Raw genomic sequence first — 7,064 nt, forward strand, 5'->3', positions numbered from 1 at the left:
AAGATAGATACAACTCCAATATATTTATAATATGGCATGTGAAAGGGCAAAATGAGCAAATTGAATAGGGCAAAACATTTTTTGTTACAATGCAAGTAAAAAAAACAAAAATAAAAGAAACTCATATCTACAGAGCAAAGGGAACATGGTTTACCAAGATAAATTGACAAAGGTGGGGGTTTGTAATACTCAAAATTACCTTATATTATAAATAAATGGTCTTCAATGATAAAAAGAAATCCTTTGAGCTTGTAATTATAAACATCTAATCACGATTATTTGGAAAAATCTGGATGGCTACAAAATTCACCATAGAAGCAAAGAGAACTTATGCTCGTGAATTCCTCTGAAAGACATTACTAGATGAAGGGCTAACCAAGTGATAAAAGCAGATAAGCAGGTATTACAGGAAAAAAAAATTACCCTATGAGAATGAATTTTATTTCATTGTGGGAATATGATGGAAAGCAAATGTCAATAATTATTGCAAAGAAGATAATGTAACTGAACACCTATGCACCAAATTATATATCATAAAATTTCATGTATGTGAGTGGCAAAGCACACACTTTTGTAGACAACAAGAAAAAACAAACTTCAATTCATCTCTATAAGGATTTAAGCAAACATACTATGACAATGGAATTTCTAATTCCTATTTTCACTGGCAAATTGGCAACAATAGTTGTCAAATTTCTACATCCACATGTGAAGTTGACTGTACTGATATATATCATATGGCATAACATTGCAATATATTATCAATTTTTATCTTTGGCATTATGACAGATGAAAAATGGTATCTGCCAATTAAATTTGCATATTACTTATGATAAGTTTAAACAAATTTTAATATTTTCTATATCCTCTTTGGTGAACTTCCTATGTAAACTCTTTACTAATTTCTGATTTTGATTTGGCAAGGTCCTGACTATTAATTTTCAGAAGCTCCTTATATAATAGATACTTTAACCTTCAGGCAATAACATACTTCATGTATCATTTAACTGGTACTAAAATTATTTTCTTATCGACAAACATACAAAACAAATATTTTGTGACTCAGCCATAAAAAGGAACAAAATGGTGGCCTTCAAAGCAATCTGGATAGAATTGAAGACCATTATTCTAAGTGAAGTAGCTCAGGAATGGAAAACCAAACAGTGTATGTTCTCACTCATAAGTGGGAGCTAAGCTCTGAGGATGCAAAGGCATAAGAATGATACAATGGACTTTGGAGACTCAGGGGAAAGGAAGGAAGGGGATGAGGGATAAAGAAGTACACACTAGGTACAGTGTACACTGCTTGGGTAATGGGTGTACTAAAATTGCAGTAATAACCACTAAAGATCTTATCCATGGAACCCCCCAACTGGTCCCCAAAAACCTATTGAAATTTTATGTAGATATAAAAGTTGTGACAGGAAAATAATAAGGATGAAACAATAATTTGTCCTTTAATGGTCCTTTTATTCCAGTTGCAGGAGATAAACAATAAATAAGTATGTAACATTTTGTATTGTGGAAAGAGTATATATACACAAGTGAAGGAATACTCAGCTAGTAGCACATGCAGAAATCCTCAGTGGTGGCTTTTATTCACTCTGCTGATTAATCACTCCATATCCACTTTATTCTCTTAATATTATTTGCTTTTTGAAGCCTAAAAAGTAGGATAGACAGACATATATAAGCAGTTATACATATGTAATATATAACATCTATTTAATCATTTATTAGTCTTTTGTTTTTTCTTCCTTCCCTTCCTTCACTCCTTCTTCCTTCCTTCCTTCCTTCCTTCTTTCTTTCCCCTCCCTCCCTCCCTTCCTTCCTGTCATCTATCATCATCTCCATTGTCTTTATTTAGACTTCCATTACCAAACCACCAATGGCACTTCATGTAGGTTTGAAGTTTGTGACTTCAACGATGCTGAGGTTGAATAGTAGCAACCTGCACAACTGTGTACACATACTCTGGACAAAGCTAATCACAGCCATCATTATATCAGAATTATTGCAATAATCTAACTACTAACTTCCTTTCTTGCCTTTCTTAAATTTAATGGCAGCTATTATCTCCTAACTTCAAATTTTCTGCTCAAAAACTGTCAGTAGTTTCTCCTTTCAAATTGTGCTTTTTAGAAATGTTGTCTCTCACCTGCTTATAAAGACCAAATGTGAGATTCTGCTTTTGCTGATTGAGTAGTGAATTTGTTTTAAAGAGAATGTGGAAGCATTCTATGTCATATAAGACAACTTTGGAATATAGATTTCCAAATATTTCTCATTTGACTAGTTATCATTTTGACACTGTATGATTTTTTGGTATAACATATACTTTATACATTTTAGAATAATTAAATATTTTATTTCATGTCTTCTTCATTTTCATTCTACTGTAGAAACATCTCCTGTACTTGTAGTTTGCACAAGGATTCTTTATATTTGCTTTCAATATTGAGATATTATTTTCTCTGTGAATATCTTCAATGAAACTTGAATTTATTCATATAAAATATGTATAATATCTAAGCATATTTCTTCCTCTAATAACTTAATGTCCCCAAACCATTTACTAAATAATCTTACCTATTTCCTACTGAGTTAAACTACTACCTTTAATATTTAATTCCCATATATTTTTGGATATGCATTTGTTCTTTTATTTTCTACTACTCTGTCCATTTTCAGAACAATATTAATTTTTCCAAATAAAATAACATTATTTTAAATGTTAATATCCTATAGGACTAATCTTCTACGATTATGTTTTCTTCCAAATAGATCTTATAATTTTATCAAAAATTTTCTTGAATGGATAGTTAGAACTTTTTTATTTCAGGAAAATCATAAAACAAAAATAGTAATAAAATTCAATACATTTGAATTCTAAATAAAATTACAATACAATTACATAATAATTTAGAATTACTGTGAACACTTGCAACATTATGTAGTGTGTCCTTTTAAATAAAATGGCTTGCTTTTCTCATTAAAATATTTTATATTCATTAGAAATTATATTTTTGTTTACAGTCTTTAATATAAGTAAATTTATCTCCATTTAAATTAGTATTGTTTAAATCATTATACAGGAAATATATATCTACAGATATGTTAATACATATACATGCACATATATGTAACATATATAACATATTAAGCTCTTAATTTTAGGTACATAATATCATCTTCAATTAGTGATTTTGTCTACACTTGTCAAATATTTATGTTGTTTACTGAATTTTAAGACATAGCTTGGTAATCACTGTCACATTGATTGTGATGTATTAGAATGGTGTAAAAGTAATTGCACCATAACTTTTGCACCAACTGAATCATTGGTGGCAACCAAATGACTTTGTTTTTCCCAGCATTTTTCTCAGTGTTTTGGCTTTCCAAAATTAGGTAGAAATTTTGCTAATTAACGCAACTATGCTAATTAACGCAACTACTATTGTTAGGAGCCTGGCTTTCCTGTTAACCCACATGACCCGTTCTGGTGCTGCAAACTGCTATTTTTATTGTTGTTGTTGTTTGTTTGTTTGTGTTTTTTCTTTACTGTACTTTAGGTTCTGGGATACACGTGCATCCCACACCATGTACTACTAGGTGCCATGAGGGCAGTGTTGCCTGAGAAGGATCATAAAAATACTGTCTGTCATGGGTGGCAAAACTTATAAATCATGACTTTGTCAGTGATTGCATAATTATATATAAACAATTGAACAGTGCACTAAGACTAGCATATTTTATGGACTGTATTTGTATCTCAATTTTAAAAATGCCTGTGATGTGCAAAATCAAAATAACTTAAAAACTAGTGGGTGGCAAAACTGTTATAAATCACGAGTTTGTCAGTGATTGCATAATTATATATAAACAATTGAACAGTGCACTAAGACTAGCATATTTTATGGACTGTATTTGTATCTCAATTTTAAAAATGCCTGTGATGTGCAAAATCAAAATAACTTAAAAACTATTGCTCCTGGCCAAAATCGGTTTGCGATCTTTCTTACCTAGATCACGGGCATATACAAAAGCTTTACCTGAAATGAGATGTGTTGCATAGCCAGTGCTTTGCATCTGTGACAGTCAAGGAACTTGCTAGGTAGGTCTGATTAGAGAGTCAATGAAGGGCCTCTAACAAAACCAGAGACGCACTTTCCTAGCTGCTATTGTTCTCCAAGGATGGGACCAAAACTCACTGGAGAACCCATTGCTGAGTTGTGCCCAGTAACTATGATTGGCTCTAATAGGTCCTTGGCACCACAGACAGCCCCAAGTGGGTTATTAAGATTTGTAATTGTAATGAAAAATAATGTAGACTCCTTCAGAATCTCCTTGTCCAAAGACCTTAGAAACTTGATTAATTCATCTTCTGGATGAAGGAGATGATCTTGTCAAACTCTGTGAAGGAGAATGGTGTCTTGTTAAGTGAGCCACTACAGTCTCTGACAGTAAGCTTTGACAGTGGCGTAAGAAAGAAGAGGAGGAAGATGAGAAAGTACAAGAAGAAAGGGTCTATCAATTTACAATTGCATGACTCATCAGTTTTTTCATATTAAACCAGGTTTTTCTCTGCTCTTATTTACAATGTTTTTATTTATTTATTTATTTATTTTATTTTTATTTATTTTTTCTTTTTGCTTTTTCACATTTCGGTTTATTTCAGAGCCTTCTTTTTCTTCTTTATACTTTTATAAGCAATTTTATCAGTCTGGACCTATTTTGTGCATACACATGTGGAAGAATTATTTTTGTCTCAATCTGTATTCGTATACACATAAAGAGAAAATTTCTTGGATCTTATTGTAGGATTAATTTTTGTTCTTAAAGACAAACCACCTTTGCAGAGATATGAATTCTATAATTAAGTATGTTGCTAGCCTTTGAGAAAATTTCCAAGTCTCACTCTCATTTTATCTTATTATGAAGAGTGGACTATGTCATTGATATTCTGAGAGTTTATAGCTGTCTTCTGAGCTTAATGTATGTGGATAAATCTGCATTGTCAGCTTCAGCCTCTCACTACCATTCCCCATAGGATTTACTTTCAGTAGTGTTGTTCGAAGTTATAATTGCATGTGCATAACTACCAATAAAATTAAAAAATGAAAAGTAAAAAAACACATGTAACAAGAAAAATATAGATAAATTGAACTATATTAAACTAAAAAAAAGCTTCTGCACAGGAAAAGAAACAATCAATAAGGTGAAGAGACAACCTGTTGAATGGGAGAAAATGTTTGCAAATTATTCCGCGGACAAAGGACTGACACCCAGAATACATAAGAAGCCCAAACAACCAAATAATCCAATGTGTATATATATATATGTTTTCTTTTTTTTTTTTTTTTTTTTAAGAGGGAGCCTCACTCTGTCGCCCAGGCTGGAGCGCAGTGGTGTGATCTCGGCTCATTGCAATCTTCACCTCCTGGGTTCAAGCAATTCTCCTGCCTCAGTCTCACCAGTAGCTGGGATTACAGGTGTGCGCCACCACATCCAACTATGTTTTGTATTTTTAGTAGAGGCGGGATTTCACCATGTTGGCCAGACTGTTTGCAAACTCCTGACCTCAAGTGATCCACCCTCCTCAGCCTCCCAAAGCCCTGGGATTGCAGGTGTGAGCCACTGTGTCCAGCCCCAAAAAGTATATTTTAAAATTACCAACAACACTAATCATTAAGGAAATGCAAATTAAACCATGATATCAGTCTAGTTAGAATGACAATTACCAAAAAGACAATAGATAAAGGCAGGCAAGGTTGTGAACAAAAGGGAACTCTTATACACTGTTGGCGAGAATTTCAATTAGTAAAACTATTATGGAGAACGGTATGGAGGTTTCTCACAAAAGTAGACATAGAACTACCATACTATCCAGGAATTCACTACTGGGCATTTATTCAAAGCAAAATAAATTCATATATGAAAGGGATATCTACACTTTCATGGTTGCTACAGCCACCATTTACAATATCCAAGATACAGAATAATAAAATGTCTATCAACAGCTGAACGGATAAAGAAAATGTAGTATAGATGTATAAAGAATTATTATTAAGCCACAGAAAGCAATAAAATTTTACATTTGCAACAACATGGATGGGACTGGAGGTCATTATGTTAAATGAAATAAGCCAGGCCAATAAAGACAAATATCACGTGTTCTCACTCATGGGAGAGCTAAAGAAGTTGATCTCGTGAAGGTAGACAATAAAGTGATGATTCCTTTGAACTGTATAATCTCAGCATTGAATGTTACTGCAGAGAAGTCTACTGCCAATCTAAAATCTCCAATCTTGTGGGTGACTTGCCTTCTGCTCCATTATCTGAAGTATTCTTTCCATATTTCTGAAGATTTAAAGGGCACCTGCATGTTACCTAAAACTCAAAGTGCTCTATGAGCACAAATAATATCTTCTTTTTTTTCCAGTAAATATTAGTTGTATTGTTGATAGTATTTTGTTGTTGTTGTTATTGTTATTTTCAGCTGTTGAGGTTTATTATTCAAGAAGATTAATCATTTTTGTTTCTTAATACATCTGTTTCTTTTCAAAAAAAGTGATCCCCCATAGTTATCTCAAGCCTTGTCCCTATGTTACTAATTCTCTTTCTGTTTGTCCTTTGATGTTACTAATTTTTTATAAGTTCAGTTGTGATGTTTTCACCCTTAATATTTTTTTCTTAAATTTCCTATTTCTCATCTCATTATTTGGATTCTGACCTCCTTGACTTAATGAGCTTCGTAAGCTGCTTTGTTCTTCAAAGCAGTTAGTCAAACTTCTAAATGTTTGTTGGGTGAAGCTTACTTCTAGTTTGGGTCCTTCATCTCTTCGATGCTGTACTTCTCTACATGTTAATTTGTTAATGTACTATTGAGCAGCTTAAAAATAAGTTTTCACTTTTCTAAGGCCTTAAATAGGTTCATAGCTTATGAGGATGTTTGATGCATTTGATTTTTTTCTGTATATGCAATGCCACAATGTTTACTCACTGTTAACCTTAGATTAAAAATGTCACGGGGCAACATTTTAATGTCATAGACATATAATAAA

This window comes from Aotus nancymaae, unplaced genomic scaffold, assembly GCF_030222135.1.
Source record: "Aotus nancymaae isolate 86718 unplaced genomic scaffold, 86718_ANA_hifiasm-v0.15.2.pri h1tg000017l, whole genome shotgun sequence".
Taxonomy (NCBI): domain Eukaryota; kingdom Metazoa; phylum Chordata; class Mammalia; order Primates; family Aotidae; genus Aotus; species Aotus nancymaae.